This window comes from Gymnodraco acuticeps, unplaced genomic scaffold (assembly GCF_902827175.1).
Source record: "Gymnodraco acuticeps unplaced genomic scaffold, fGymAcu1.1, whole genome shotgun sequence".
In the NCBI taxonomy this organism is placed as follows: Eukaryota; Metazoa; Chordata; class Actinopteri; order Perciformes; family Bathydraconidae; genus Gymnodraco; species Gymnodraco acuticeps.
This window is the reverse complement of record NW_022992084.1, coordinates 144069-161596: the sequence shown is the minus strand read 5'-3', so window position 1 is coordinate 161596 and position 17528 is coordinate 144069. Positions and strand designations below refer to the sequence as shown.

The 17528-nt window shown below is 42.3% G+C and overlaps 1 protein-coding gene across 1 annotated transcript in view; it reads left to right on the top strand.

Moving 5' to 3' along the window:
- The window catches only part of snd1 (staphylococcal nuclease and tudor domain containing 1), a 198493-nt gene that overhangs the window by 72361 nt on the left and 108604 nt on the right, over nt 1–17528 (top strand). The window lies entirely within an intron of this gene.

Sequence of the window (17528 nt, the reverse complement as noted above, 5' to 3'; positions counted from 1 at the left end):
GTTGTTCTTGGCAAGGAAAAACAGGTGACAGCTGTAAGAAGTCAAATGATGGTGTACTGGTGAAGTGAAAAGGTGAGAGGGAGTGCAGAAGCTCTAACGAGAGATGAGTATATAGCGGCATAATACAAAGATGTGATGTAGGATGGAAAGGTAGAGACACTTGGCGTCTTTCTCTCCATCTCTCCTCTCCCTGAGGGCGACCGAAACGGGTTATTAAGGTGTGTCACTCTCCAACGTGAATTTGCATCATTTAGTTTAATAGCATAAGATTCCGCTGTTGATCCGTGTCTGAATAGCGTGTGATTGCAGAAGCTTCTCACAATGTTTTGGAAGATGGCCTCACGTGAATAACATTTGATTTGGTTTCTTGCGGCGTATTTATATGCATTCATCAAATATTTCTCTCGCTCTCGCTACTCCACAGGCATTTTGAGTTCTGTAGGGCTTTGTGATGTGATGGCATGTTGACTCAATGGTCTGTATGCTTTTTGCTCTCCATGCACTTCTGTATTTTACTGCTCTGTAATTATCCGTTCTCTCAGATTTGAAAGCGGGTGCAGACATGAGCTTTTTGGTGCTTTCACTAATAGCCTTTTCTCTCTCTCTCGCTTCCTCTTTGTCATTTGTGGCTTCTTCTCGCCTCCCGCGTCTTCTCTGGTGTCCAGTTTTAAATCTGACATTTGCTCTCAGCTTTCTCCCCCCTCCTCCTTCCTTTCTTCCCACCCCCTCCTTCCAGCAGATATGGCTGCCACACAGCCATATCTTAATTTCCTCCTGATGCAGACACACATAATGAATGTGGCATCCAGCAAGGGGAGAGGCCCTGGTTTCTGTCTCCTCTATTTATAAACACCACCACCCCTCATTCCATCGGTGTCTCTCTGGTGATTTGCTTTTCTTTACAGATTTCTTTGACTTTCTGACTCCCTTTTCTTCATAAACCCCTTTTATCTGCTCTGTCTCCCTCCCTCCCCTCTCTTCTACTGTCTGTCTGCCTCTCTCCCTCTGCGTTGTGTTAATCTCTGACAGACACTGCTCCTGTTCGCAGTGTGGTACCCAAACAGCAGCACATCATTCTGAGGAAAAAAGGGAACGCATGGTAAACACCACTCCCCAGACGTTTCGCTTTTCTGATTTGATGTATTCCCTTTAATTTCTCTCACCTCCCACCTTCCATTGACAAAAAAAAGCCTCCATTCAGAGTCTGTCACTGACGCCCTCTGTTTTTATTTTCGCTTTGGGTGGCAACTTCAAACACTCAGGCTAACCAGGAGGGACGAAGAAGGAAGAATCATACCGCGTGTTTATCGAGCAAGAGCCAGCTAGATACGGGACATAATTAGTTGTGTAGCGTTACTAAAACAAACAATTCGGTGAAACAATATTTAAACTATTCCCGATGCCTCATTAGTATGTTTAATTAGATTCATTCCAAACAGGAAAAAAAGGTGACAGCAAAGTAACATTCACCTTCAAAACTATTTCAGACATGCTTGAAGAGTAGTTGTTACCAGGTGTTATTTTTACATTTGAATATTGAGTAAGAGCTTCTGCAGGGTTTTACATAAGCTCACATCTTTCCGTTCAGTTCCAAATTGCATATAGTTTGCAGTGCTGATGAGTAACAAAGTACATTTACTAACTTTAAGTACTGCACTCAAGTACAATTTTGAAGGATGCTACTTTGCACTTCTACTCCACTACACTAGAGGTAATTTGTGTACTTTTACTCCACTACATTATTTAATACCTTTAGTTACTTTACAGATTTGGATTATTGATGTGAAATATAATAAACACTTAAATCAGTCTTTATTTACACTGGATTCAATTCACAAGCTACCCTGCAGTATACAATGTATATTATATATACACAACATATAATACATTATTATTAAATGGGCCAATCTGCATAATAAATACTTGTACTTGAAGTATATTTTGACGCTCATTCGTTTAGTAACATTTTGATTGCAGGACATTTACTTGTAACAGAGTATCCCTACACTCTAGTACTTGTACATTTATTTAATTACAAGATCTGTGTAGTTCTTCCACCTCTGCTAGTTTATAATATTTCATCTTTGCTAATGAGCTTTGAAACTTGCTTTGTTTTGTGTTCATCAGCACAGAGTAGATTGATTGGACCCGTTGTATATTTTTCCAGTTATATAACAGATCCCCTTCCGAGGGGGAGCAGGGAGGAGGAAAGAGGGTGAGGCAGAGCCGGAGTGTTTGACGAGCAGGTATGAGAGCGGGCTAAGTGGACAGTAATATGCAATGTACTGATCCACCTACGTGCTCCGTCAGCCCTGTTGACCTCATTCAGTCTGGGTGGTCCCTCATCTCCTGCTCTGCCTACACACCAACCATTTACCTACCTCTCACACAGACACGCTCCTATAGTTACTCTGCTTCACACAACATGCACATACATGAACATTGTTTATGTGTGTGTCAGGGTTTTCCCTGACACACACAGGGTACCATACAATTTGTAAAAAGGATTTTGAACAATGTGTATCAGTCCCTCGTGATGCATTTTGTCAACAGTCTATTTCAATGTATAGCTCGTAGTGCATGTCATCCCTTTGGAACAATAATTTAGAGACACTTAATTTCACCTCAAATTTCAAATAACATGGCAATAATGAAAAATGCTAATTGCTATAATCAAGCAAAAAAAAAAGAAAGAACACAAAACAAGATTACATTTTAACATAATTGCCTCAGTCTTTAAGCACACATACAAACATACACACATACTCACATACTCTCACACACACACACACACACACACACACACACACACACACACTTACCTCTCTCTGTGCAGAATGTCAAATCTCGGTGTCCTGTAGCTTGCGCGTTGCTCCCGCCTCTAACCCCTCTTTAAACAGTTCCCTCGCTCCCACCTTACCCCACCTTGGCATCAGCACTGTGCCCCCCGCTGTTAAAGGTGGGGGCTGGCACAGGCTGCCTTCAGACCTGCAGGGGGCCGCGTCGTGGAGCGATGATGAGTCATTGTGCAGATCACAGATGCCCTGCTAATTCCTGCCTCGACAGATCTCAGAGCTCTCTGCTTTAATAACTGTTCTCTGTGAGCAATTTAATTAAATGCTTATACATCCAAACACCTTTCATCATATCAAGAGGATTTTGCTGTCTGTTCTGTGTGATATTCTTAAAGTACACCTACCTACCACACAGGTACAATGTGGCGATTGGATAATTGAAGTGCAATCTTTTTCTGCTCATTTGTGTTCGGTTTCTCCAATCAATTCATTTAGCATTCTTCACACACACATGGAGACGCACAGAAAGCATCCTTCATGGATTCCAGCCTCTCTTTATACGTCTTATTTTGCCTCTCAGGGCCGGGGGACACCATTGGATTTCTCCCCAGCTTCCATGCTCGCATTGATTTCCGATCACGCTTGAATTATTTTGGCATGAGGCTGAGAACTGCTTTGACCATGTCCCTTCCTCCCCCCCCTCTCCCTCCCCCACCTCTTTCACACACTTGCCTCACACTCTGTCTTTCATATTGGCCTGTTTTGTGGACATCCATTTGTGAATATTTGCATCTATTTTTGATTTGTTTTTCGTTCTTTTGCATGAGTGTATGCCGTAGAGAGAGGAAGATGGAGAGAGAATGCGAGTACACATAATGAATAATGCATGGTGTGGTTTCCTGGTCAGAGAGACAAACAGACAGTGGGGACGGTGAACTGCCCCTTGGGTCCTTTCCCCCCCCCCCACCACATACTGTAGTTAAACAAACCACGAGTGCAGAAGGCAGCCCCCCAGTCACATTATTGCTGCTTTATGGCCACAGACAGGATTTGTCCCCATCTATTTATAATGCAGCAGTCTGGACTACCACACCAGAAATATGCAATACTTTTAACCATTATAGTGTGGCTACATCTACTGACACTGCTACCACAGTAAAATGTTACTCGAGGGAAATAACCCATATGAGGCTTATTAGAATTTAAAATGACACTATAATGAGTCTTTATTGGCAGACAAAGATGTTTTTAAACCGTCCAATTTGTCGCTCAGTTGTCAATTGACAAAATGTCAATATAATATAAAAGAGAGCTATTGGTGACATTTACCATTATTGATGTTGATACAGCTCAGAGTCGAGCTATGAGCAAAAAAAAAACACAGAATATTTCAGATTGTCGTGCTATATGAATCATTTATTTATCTGTTTTCCTTGCCATGAGTCACATTTGAGCAATAGTTGTGTTTCTTGGTGAAATAGATTAGCAGCTAGTTTTCAAAATATAAATAGAGATTAAGCGTGTCATTTAAAGTTTGACCTTGGATCTCACCTCATGGAGCTTTAACGCCATTAGCAGCAGTTTGTACCGACCATAAATCCTGACGCTCACAATAGCCTGTCCGCTAATTGGTGTCACGGGTGGAGTTCGCCTTTTGCATCGGTTTGCAAATAAAGTAGTACTCGGCCTGTTTGCGTGTATCACTGTCACAGTCGAGCGGCTTTGTTCCTTGAAAAATGGAGAATTACAGCCTGAAGGTGAACACAGCGACCCACATAAACACATTTGCACCGCCGCGCAGACGGAGAGATAGATGGGCCTGAATAGAGATGGAGAGATGAGAGGAAGGGAGAAACATGCTTACCACTTTATCGCCCTAACTCTTTTACGAGGGCGACCTTGTGCTCGTGTTTGTGTGTGTGTGATGGGATTGCGACTTCACCGTCCACCCTTATAAGCATACCCTGGAAACAGTGCAAAGACACAGGCACACACTGTGCTTGGGGACCAGCTGAATCCTCTTAGCCTTTTCCTCCACATGAAGGACACTGCAGCACTCTTCCACATCAATGAGGGCAATAGTATAATGCTCTCATGCACTCGCACTGTACTGTCTCACAGTATATCACTCACTGCATTCACCTCATCTTTAATTCTCTTTCTGTGTTTTTCCCCTTTTCTTTTGCACTCTTCTCCCTCATATTGATCTGCATTTCAGCTGCTTTGCTGCAAGGACAACTCTTACTGTTAGAGAGCATAATGAGGGTATATAGGGCGTCAGTGTGTGTGTACACATTCCTAGAAACATTCTGAAATGATTGTTGACCCTAGGGCCAGAAGACTGCATCGGAAATGTAAGCAGCAGGAGAAGAACAAAACTACTTTTATTGTATTTTTTCCCCTGGTTATACCCTGGTCCCTCAGTTAGAAAGAAAATAGCCAAAGTATATTGAATTTTGGTCTGTGTGAGAATTCTCTATCCAGATATCAAGTGGCTGTATCAATACACACGTCATTACACACGTCTCTGTATCTGGCTCTTGTGCTTCTTTCCTCTTTTCTCTCTTATTTCTCGCCTTGTCTACCAGTCCTTTGTTCTACTAAACAACAGTTTTGTTTGAATTCCTCACTTCACTCCATTCAGTCAGCCCTGTTCAGCCTGAGATAGCCAGTGGAAAAGGATTATAAAGAAGAAAGTACAACTAATTAAAATATTGAAAGGAGGGTTTGGAGTATTGGCCATGCTATTGAATGAGGCCATAGTAGGGCAAACTCAATAGCTTAACAGTGGCCTCACAGTTGGACCAATTGAATTCTTGTTGTGGCTTTTTATCACAAACAAGGAGTATATACAACCTCTCCTATTGGAGGTCTAATTTAAATCTAATGCTTATGTTATTTGCTAATTGGACATATAGACCGTGATAGGCATGAGGGCTAATAAAATGTCTCAGCTTTGACTTTTTACTCTCCAAGTGTCCTCTTTTAAATCCTCCTTGGGTCTGCTTGTTCTCCCTCGTCTCATTCTGCCCCATGAGGCGGCTTCATTTTTATTGCTAATCTCTTAATTTACAATTATTGTTGTCTCGCCTCACCATTCTTCACACTCGGCTGGCATTTTATGTTCCTCGCTGAATGAATGTTAGCGTTGGCACATGCACACACACTTCCTTTCTCCTTGTGTTGTCACGGTTGTCTTTCATTACCCTAACGTGAACCCCCTTTGAGATTTATTTCCACACATGTTAATTTCACTACCCTCTTTTCACCATGCCCCCTCCTTTCAGCCTGACCCAAAATGAAAATACTCTCACAAAGTTACACACACACACACACACACACACACACACACACACACACACACACACACACACACACACACACACACACACACACACACACACACACACACACACACACACACACACCAAATCCCTCCCGCCGTGTCGCCTTACCAGCTGCAGGCCGCTGAACACTGTTTGACACCGTACGAAACATGGCGTGCTTCAGAGGAAAATCTACATTCAAATTACTTAGCAGCAAATCAATTCTGCCCTTAACTGAAAACATTTTAAAGCTATTTTTGTACAAAAACTTGCACTGCTAGATTAATACCAATATATCTGACCTAGATGGTACATGGAACCAGTGTATAGTGTGTCCTTCACCATATGTCAGCTGAATCCCTGATGAGCTGGCCTCAGGAAGTGGCTCCAGGCCTCTATGCTTTATTGATGCTTAGATTGATCCTATTCTGTTGATGACTGTGACTAAACATTCAACATATTGACAATTCGGGCAGAAAAATGTACATTCAACTCTCTGTTGTACAGTATGTTTAGTGTGCATTGATATATTACATGTAATAGAAGCGATATATTGATGCATTGCAGTCAATATTAACAGTAGCTATATCTGTTTGTCCATCTATTTGTAAAGCCTATGCAGAGAGAATGCATTTCTCATTCATTACTAACATAGAGAGTTGCTGTGTTAGTGTGTGTGCAGGATAGCGCAGAGCAGATACCAGCCTTTCAGTCTTGCTAATGGTTCCCTTGACAACACAGCAGTTGCTTCACATCGACGTTGTCTTGGCTGTAGGGTTTAAACACATAGTACAAAAGACGCACACACGCACACTGAAGTCAGCTTTCCTGATAAAAGAGCAGTCCCTGTCTTTCTCTTTTCTACAATGGCAGCATCTTCATTTGGTTCAGGCAGACACACACCCTGCTGACACGTCTCTTCACCTGTTCCCTTCCCCACATCTTGTGTGTGTGTGTCATGTCAGTCCTCCATTACCCGCCTGTTTATTGAGTTGTCAACGCCTGGCCCCCGCAGCGTTGAGGTCACACCTACCCAGACCTCCCATCTCCTCTTGTCTTGTCCTTTTCTTTCCCCTCTCAACTTTCTCTCAGCTCCTCGTTATCTGTGCCAGTGCGTACCTGGCGTTCGCAGGAATACAGCCTCAAAGATGTGAATAAATAAATGGCTAAATAAAGGGCAAGAAGAGGAGCGACTTGAAGCGGTAATCCTCGGGCAGCTTACCCCAGCACAACGTGCTCACGCCTGCACCCTTATTCCCATCTCAGCATCTCCTTCCATCTACCTCTCCTCTCATTCAATTGCTTTATATCCCTTTCCAACAAGAGAGAGGCAATTTCAGCGGCTGTGTCAGCGATCATCATCTCCCCCCCCCTCCTCCTCTCACTCTTCCTCTTTTTTCCCAGAGGAGAGACGTGGGCATAAAGGGAAGAACAAACCTAGCAAAATACTTTTTAAAAAAAACAACGGGGATTGGGCTCTCAGCTTTAAATTCAGACAGATAAAGCTAATGGCAGTAGTGGGCGACAGGCGGAGAGCTGTGTGTTTGCGCGAGCATAGCTCCAATTGAGGCCAGCTATAGAAATGTAGTGGCTTTAAACCCCTTTGCTGGCTGAATCTCTCTCTGGATGTGCAGGGCTGTATGCAGGGGAAGTTCCAGGAAAGGCTGGCCGGGGCACTGCAGTTTCTTAAAAACGCTTTCGTTGCCAGCTGAATGTTAAAGCAAGAGCGCTTGCTGCTGTGTAACGGTACGTCCACACAGCAGCGTTAAAAAAATCTTGGAGGTGGGCGTATCTGAAGCTTGGTGACAACAACCAATCACATGAATCTCCCGCCCCCGACATACAAAGCAATAGCAATGTTAAAACAAAGTAAACTGGATATAAAATCCCCAAACAGGTGAAAACCTACCAGTTTCACCCACTGTCTCTGCCAACTCCCTCCGGTTCCTCCGGTTTGTATCCCGGTAAGTTAATAGGGACTGGTCATAAAGAACAGGGTGATTTGCTACCGCAATAACTAATTTCTCCTCCATTTTGCTAGGAATATAGAAAATGAACTGCGGTATGTCACTCCCAGCTTACAACGCGGTTTGGTTGGCTAGCGCTTGTACTGTCAGATTTGCATAAACGGGATTTGATTGGCTGACGCTTCCACCTCAGCTTCAAAAGTTGAACATTGCTCAACTTTTGAAGCTTGAGATGCCTGGAAATCTCCGCTTTGCTTCCCACAATGCAGTTCGGCGAAAAGTGAGGCAAAGTGACGTCACCCCATTCAAAGTGAATGGGCAGAAGCGTTGGACTATTTTTTTAACCCTGCTGTGTGGACGTACCGTAAGTGTGTTCAGTTAGCCTCGTCTGAGAGGTGATCAATATCTCCAAGGCTTTAGTACGTTTCATTATCTTTCAAAGGGGAGTCTGTGCTGATGTTTCACTGCTGAACAGTAGATGTATTTATTAATTCTAACCTTTTTTTAGTTTGGCCTTTAACAACAACAGGTATGGTTGTGATAGCCCTGTCCTCTCACTGCTATAACTCATGAAGTATGCGGTTTTCAGGAGCACTGTAACAGTTTGCACCATGGCTTCTGGTGTGTCTATACTGCTGACATTTAGCCCTAAAGTCTGACACTCCCACAGACAAACACTAGCATTTTATATTGCCGCTCCATACTGTTTCGTCTGCCACCTCATAGCAACTCGTTTTCTACTTTTGGCTGACACTAAAACACACACACACACACACACACACACACACACACACAGTTATTATCTCCTGGAACAATACTAATAGATGCATGTACTGCTGTGAGCAAACAGTTTGTGCCTCCGCTGCCAACAGAGTGGGAGGGGGAACGCTTGCCAAGTCTCCTCTACCCCGAGCCACCTCTATTCCTCAACTCCTCTCCCCTCATCCATCATTAAACTTCACACACCTTTCTGTCTCCCCTTTCTCCTTTTTTTTTTGATCAGTTCCCTTTGCGTTCTATCAATACTCATCCCAGCTGCAGCCACATCCTCCTCTTCACTGTATTAAACTCCCATTAGAGTATTAGCTCTGTAGGTGTTCTGCTTCTCACACCACCTCCTACTTGTGTAATATCTCTCTCACTTGTGGCACTAATCCCTCATGTTTACTCTCTCGCAGCAACTCTGGCTCACGACTCGGTTTGAAGTAGTTTTACCGCAACAACAACAACAAAACTGTAATTGACACACATGCCCTCCCACACACACAGGTCTTTGATGTGCCGTGTCCCTCACTGCAGCTAATTAAACACGACCAGAGAGTGTGAAGCTGTATAACTAGCTGTCTAATTATTGGCTCCCCCGTTGGGCAGATACTCTTATATCAGCCAGGCCGACGAGGTCACGCTCAGCTTGGGGCCTCCTAGCGCCTCTTGTTGAAAAGTTCTCGTTTTGAAGACGCCTAACACTCCCAAGTTTTGCTTTTCTAATAAGAATAACTAAATAAATTCTCCCTGACGGCCAAACATCTGACAACTGACACATATTGATACAAAATCAGTCCTAAAATCGGTTTATTGTCATCTTAAAGTAAAAAAATCTATTTTCTTCTCAATTTATTTTTCTTGTAGCAGGCCTTGCTTTAATGTCTAAATTAGCAAAGTTTAAAAGTTTATCTTCATTTTGTATGATGTCTTCCTCCATCTCCATTTAAAGATGTCCCAATTCAGCTTCAGATCTCGCTTTAAATTGAAAGTGTTGTCTGACATTTATACGCAGCTACCGGATTAAAATGCTCTTTGCTGTCTTTTTTCCCGGCATGGCATATGCTCTGATCAGTTTTTCTGCGGAGGTGGCATAGTTAGACTGGCACAGGTTCACCTGCAGTGACTCATGCACAAGCTCCTCTACAGCATGCAGTCACACATCTGTAAGTGTTTGTGCAGAGAGCTGAATCATATCAAAAACACGACCAATAACGACTGGACAGTGGACAGTAACTCGTAAACACACTACTGCTAGATATGCAAATTATGTTTTCTTTTTTTTATATTACCAATTCAAACAATTGTATCCTACACCAATCATAAATATACAAACGGAATCATTCACAGCATGCATTCATCTTTTTTCTTTATGCTTAAGTCTAAAATAATTAATTTGAAGTGAGAATTAAAGGGAAAAGGGAATGACCTAAATGTTTACAGTGTTTTTGTTCCTCTGTAGTTTTAGATCTGCCAGCATCCCACGTCTTGTTCTATTAAGAAAGTGCTGTGTTTGAAAACGAGCACTTTTGGAGACACCATTAATTAAGGATCCATTCAAAATTGTGGCTGGGATCAGCGCCTAGACCCCGCCTCCACATGATAACAGCTTGAGCTCAATTCCCCTCCCTTTCTATTTTGAGTATAGTGGAGTTCGACTTAGAGTAATTAAACAAAGCCTGACCAATTCCCAAATGCCTGCTGCTAAAGAGTAAAAACTGGGTGGCAAAAATACTTGGCTACCAACAATGTAGTGAGGCCTTACTTGTCCACTGCAAACCGAGGTTAGCTATTGATTTGTTTGATCTTTAAAGATCACTGCTGACCCACCTGCACACACACATCCAAACACACACAGTTTTGCTGCAGCGGCTGAATAATTCTGCCACCACATAAAAAACTGTGTTTCAACCGATGGATGGTGTACGCGGAGCTTTCATCTCAACGTTGCTTTCATGTGCCATCCTGAGCGCTGCAGTGTACGTTTCCTCAGCAAGTCTTTGACAGTAGCACACCGCTTGTCATCTTGAAGTCCACATCAGTGTAAATTCATGATCCTGCAGTTACTACAGAACGAATACCGAGCTCTCCTTAATGTGCCAGATAGGGACGTCCTATCTGGCACCCACTTTCTTGTTCTTATTCACTCTCCTCTCCTTGCCCACTTTTCCCTCCACACCTCCTTTTTTTCCATCTAGCCTTGCTATCTTCTGACAAACTAGATCAGGGTGTCATAGATAATGTGTCGTCTTCACTATCCACCTCGGTTAATTCTCTAACGCTCGTCTGTCTTTCTCCCTGCCTCCCTGCTTTCATGTCTTGAGCAATGGCGGAGGCCATTTTGTCACCCCAATTCAGCCCCTCCACAATCACTAAAATGTCTACAGACACACTAGCTCTCACCCTAGAAAATATAAAATCCCAGAACCATCTGTTAGTGCTTATTTTTCTGTAACTTGATGGAAACACAGCATTCTTTACCCTCGCGTCTTTCCTTTCACATACAGAATACAAAAGGTTTCTCTTATCTATGCCTTTTCTCGTCTCTCTTCAGAAGATGATATATATATCTCTTTATGTTGTTGCTTTTGGTCAGCCCAGTAATGTAAAGTAACTAACTACATTTACTCAAGTATTGTACTTAAATACAATCTTGAGACACTAAATAGCTTACTTTTACTCCACTACATGTATCTAATACCTTTAGTTACTTTACAGATCTGGATGAATGATGTGAAATATAATCAAGTGTTAAATCAGACTTTAGTTCCACCTGGAGTAAATTCACAAGCTACCCTGCAGTATACAAAGTCATTCAAACTAGCTGCACCTTTACCAGCTTTGAGAACACTTTCATGATCGATCATTATAATCAGAACATATCATGTGTACATTATCCTGAAATGGGCCAATCTGCCGAAATGACTACTTTTACTTTTGGTACTTTAAGTACATTTTGATGCCAGTACTTTTACTTGTAACAGAGTATTCCTACACTATGGTACTTCTACTTTTACTTAAGTGCTAGATCTGAGTACTTCTCCCACCTCTGCTCAGCATCTTTGCTTTTAATAAATAAAAGGCGTTAATGGCGGCCTATTTCATGGACTGTATTTATGTGGTTCTGTGTTTGTGAGTGTTTGAACGAGGGCTCACCCGAGCTCAGTATCCTTGGTGATGCTGCGCCTGTGATCATGATTTCTCTCCAGGCCGTAAATCTCAACAAAAGCAGTGAAATTAATGGTCAATGGCTTTATTCTTTTCCCCGTGTGTACGTGCGTGCTTGTGTGAGTCTTTATTTTATGTGTAATCGCACAAAAAAAACTCCACAATCCCCCTCCACACATATGTCTCAGTCCCCCCTCTCGCTGCTAGACGTGATTTACTGCACACACACCTCTGCCTCAGCTACTGGACGGATCATAAAAGTAAGGCTTCATCGTTGTTGGCTGCTAAGAAAACACACAGATATCTTTCACCCACCAAAAGGGCAATAAACTCTGTCTCGCAGGGAGGGAGACACTCGAGCGGTCCTACATGGCAGGAAAAAGCTCACACAACCCACCTGCCATTCACTCCATTTAAGCAACAAGGTGTATACATCTAATAAAATCTGTTGCTGTCTACCTATTGCAGCACTACAGCCTCAATGGCACCGGGCTTAAAGCCAACTGTATACTGTAAGGAAATACATTTCTTCTGCCTCTGTTCAACCTCACTTACAATAAATCATACCACCAGCTGGTTATTGAATATGGCTTTTTACATCGGTTACACATGGTCAGAAAAATATCCTCACACCTTTACCCTGTGCCTTACAATTCATTAGATTCCAACGAAAAATGTGTATATATAGCACACTGTATTTAAAATGTATCCTCAGTATAGAAATGAATGACAATGTGACACATATTAAAGTTACATCCGCTCAAGATCCCTTTTGCCACAATGAGCACGACCTTGCTCTCCGCGTAGATGACGTGCCGTCTCCACCTTTTGACTCTGCGTCCCTTCCAGTCCCTCCTATCTGACGTTGGGACGACTCATGTTGACTCACAAGGCAGCACGCTCGCAGGCTTGCTCAGAATAGCCTCCTGTCTGCTCCACTAGCACACTAGCTAGTGCTCACACAATAATCCCTGCACACACACTGTGTAGCACACACTCCTGGGGATGCAGACATGTGTGTAAGGAATCAACAAAATATGCAACAACAGTACAACTTAAGTTTCAACATTAAACATTATAATTAGGCATCGTTTCTGGAAAAAGAACCCAACATAAATCCATAAACTCAATTAGAAAAACACTACTTCCTATCAATGAAATGGGAACCACACAAATGAAAGCATGTATAAAGCAGAATAAGGCAACACTTGTTGTCCTTATTGTATGTAGACCAGCCCTCGTGCCAAAATGTAGTAGTCATCCTAAATGTATGGCAATCCCACCAATCAACCATTGCATGAGCGGAACCGAGGTCCCAGAAAAATATTTCTCTAATCTATTAATAATTTAACATTGATCAAATGTTAACACAGATTGATTGTTTGAAAATGAATCATTATAAATTCCATCATCTTAATATACATTTCAGCACACACTGATAGAGCAATGTGCCCGTTTGACAGAATATTTTTCAAAAGTGAACATTCTTGTTGCTCCAGTGACATGACTGATTGAGAGGCTTTAGTTGATAAATGGCTGATGCAATCGAGATTGTAATGCCTATTGGTCTTGGTCATTTTAATGGAATAACTTTATTTTACAGCCATCTTCTGCGCCTCACTGCATAGTAATTTACAATGAGAACAAAAAAAATCTAATTAAGAGATTGCATCAAAATAATTGGGTTCCAAACTTTCATACAAACCGTTTTGGGTTGAGAATAAGCTCTTTCCCTTAAATTAAATGAAAGTGAAATGATGTAGTTTACTTTTTTTGGGGCTTTGACTCTTTATCCCTCTGACAACACGTACGCATGCACATGGTTGCACTCTGGCACTCATCGTCCTCAGTTCCATTTGCGCTGACCCCTTGATCCTCCCATCCTCCCTGCCGTCATATTCACCGGCCTCTTTTCCTCAAGTACCCCCAGCGGTCAAGTCCATTACTGGTATCAGCACTTCTGATCTGCTGCACTGTGCTATAGTAACATCACACGCTATCTCCCTCCACCCCCACCACTCCCCTTGTGGTGCAGTCCAGGCCATTCACCATGATGTCCGCGCTATATATCCCCCATTCCATCTGTAGCTGGCACTCTTGCATCACATTTGCTCTGCCTACTCCTCTCCGGAGTGCCTTTGCGCTCTCTACCTCTCACTCTTGTTGCTTTGCTTTCCCCTCCGTTGGTAGCTCTACCTCTTCTTCTCTTATTTCCATCTAATGATATAAAATGTTACTTCTGCTTCTTTGTTTCTTATCTGTTTTTGCTTCGTTCTTCTACCTCCCGTCATCTCATCGTGGCTTGATTCTCTCTTAAATCCATAAACTTCTTGGGTCATTTATTTTAGCCGACCAGAAACAATTCTATGTACCACCTTATCTAACCCTCTTATATTTCTCCGTTTTGATCTTGTTTTTTCCCCATGCCATCGGCTCTTCGGCCCGGTTCCTTCTGTTTTAGTTAAATGTCCTACTTTTGCTTGCCCTCTTATAAGTTCTGTCTAGCAATCTCTTTCCTTCCCACTTTACATTTTTTCCTACAGCTCAGTTTCTATGCCATTTTATCTTCTTCCTACTTTTACTCAAATCTCCGAACCTTTACTCCCCCCCCCCCCCCCCCCCCCCCCCCCCCCCCCTCCCTCCGTTCTCCTTGCTCTTTGAGCTGTGGGTAAATAGGTGCATCTTGCCTTGCTTCCTCTTTCAAATGGCTTCATGATTGCTAATGAAGCACACAGAAAAAAAAAAAAAGAAAATGACGTGGAGGAGGAAGGGATAGAGGGAAGGAGTGTTTCCCATGGAGACGGGCCCTTCAGTGGCTGCGTAGCTGATTCGCTGATTTATGACCCTGTAGCCATGTTGACTGATTAGTATGACGGACCCTTTTATAGCCCAGCACAGCTTTATATGTGACCACATTGCAACATACTTCGGTATGATATATATGGTGAAGCATAAGCCTGCTCCTGCTGTACCATACTGCATGCAATATAGTATGGCCAATCTTACGATCGAATGCCAAAACACAGCTTCATGCTTAATACACTGCTTGCATCTGTTCATAAAACTGCTCACAATCCATCTAACCCATTTAGAACACACTGATGTGTACTTGTTTTCACTAGTGTGAACATTCCTCGTACATGTTTCACGTTAGAGACAAGTAAATGACGGGAGTGGGAGACATGCTGTCTGGGATATGAGTCAGTAATGTCTAAAATGGCTATATTTGCATGTGTTTTATTTGGTCCTTTGCCTTTTTTGAAAAGCTTATCATTCTGCATCTTGAAATAGCCATGGTGTACATGTACATTTTAGATGAATCGTCCTGCTCTCTCTCTCTCTCTCTCTCTCTCTCTCTCTCTCTCTCTCTCTCTCCTCTCTCTCCTCTCTCTCTCTCTTGTCCTTTCTCCCCCTTCATTCCCCTCTCCTGCACAGTTGAGCTTTTTCTTTCTATGCTCCTCGTTTGTCTCCTATGTATCCAAACACTCAGAAAACACCTCTGGTACAAGAAACACACGTACATGGACAAATGCAGACAGACTCGCATGTCTGATCCATCTAGTTTATTATTGTACCTGCCGAAAATGCTCAGTATTTAAAATGCAGGCTGAGTCATCAGCATACATGCAGGAAGGGAGCGAGAGCTGTAGTTGATTTGATCATATCTGATTTTTGCCTAAGTGACCAGTTGTGACGGCTCTTTGTACACTGCAGCACAGTCTTTTTACCAAATTATAAACGGTATGTAGAGAATAGTAACATTGTTTTGAGAAAATCATAATGAAGCAGTCGTGACCACTTTGTACCACACCTACATCTGGAGATACATTTATTGTATTGCAGTTTAGGGATTACTAGAAAAGTTAGAATTGTGCACATCATCCTCGTAATATAGCACAATGTTAGTGGAGCTTATTACTACACACCTACGACAATGCTCTCACATCACATGTGTTTCCAAGCACAATATATCCTCTAAAATGACTTGATGTAAAGAAACCAAACCCTTGCACAATAGGCTTTCACTCTTCAGTTGTCCTCTTTAACCTTCGTCTCGTTTTCCATCTATCTTACACCCTCCCTCCTTTTGTCACTTCCTAATTTCTCAGTGCACACATTGTCACCCAGACACACACATCACTCTCCTCTTTTGACAGTCTCTCCTACAGGTTAAGCACACCACAAGCTCTCACCTAACTGCTGCACTGTTTTCCTAATGCGCCATGTCAACCTCTCGCTCCCTCTCTCTCTCTCCCTCCTTTTTATTCCAACATTCTCCCTTTTTTAGTTCCTCTATTTCAAGTGTTGAAACTCTACAGTGGAGAGGCAAACCTTGATATGGTTATTGTGGCTATCGCAGGTACTCTCCTTAACCAGGTCTCCATTTTCCACACTTATTATTGGTAATGCAAACTGGTGTCGTCAACTAAACTTCTAGGCCACGGCGTTGCCTGCAAGCACAGGCCTGTGACTGGACCTGATAATGTCACACATCTCCAGAGGCTAGTTATTGTGTTTCTTAATGATCTGAGTTCTCATTAGAATTGTACAGCCTTAAAGGGTTAATCTCGCACCCACTCGATCAGCTCTCGCCTACATGTTTCCCACTGGAAACATGTTATTCTATTCATATAACTAATATCTGCTCCCAGGGTAATACACACCACTTTTCTCTTTCTTTAAACACTGTACCCAGTTCTTTCTAGAAGAGTTAAAGTAAATAATATGGCAACAGCATTGCTTCAATCCCACACACCACGGTTTCCAAAAAATGTTCTCACCTGTGTGTTACATGCATGCTAATCACTTTTTCATTATATACTATATTTAATATGTTGTTTGTTATCTTTCTTTGTTAGGCAGAGAGCCGTGGGGCTATATTATGATTGAGAGGGGTGATATTGTTGAAGATGAAAAATGCACAGTTAACAGCGAGACCAAAACGCATTTGTCACCATAAAAAGCCCCATGGTGATTAATGAAGGCACAACAGCTGGCAATGCAATGCAAAGTGAAATGAAGATCTATATATTTGGCAAAGTGCAACAGACTTAACACCCAAACAGTACTCCACCTTAATTGATCACCTTTTTCACTCGTTAGATACATGATTAATAATACCAATTTGTAATGTAGAAAAGGACATGGTCTTTTTCCATTGTTGAAGACATTATTGAATAGGCATTTCAACTAACATTAGATGTTATGGTAGCACTGCTTTACTTGTCTCTTGACACCATTTCTTTATCCTAAAACACATTTTAGCATTTGAAGAACTTAAATACACACTTTTGATCAGCCACACCTTGATGAAGCACCATGACACTCACTGGTGGTGTAAAAAACCCTGAACAAATCCTACTATTACATATAGAGAATATAAAAATAGAAGCTGTTGAGAGATTAAAAGAGAAACAAAAAAACACCGTCCACTTCTGCACCGTGATTCATTCTGCCTGAGTCATTCAGCACTTGTAGGGTTAAAGTATAGCTGCAGCATCTTACTGCAG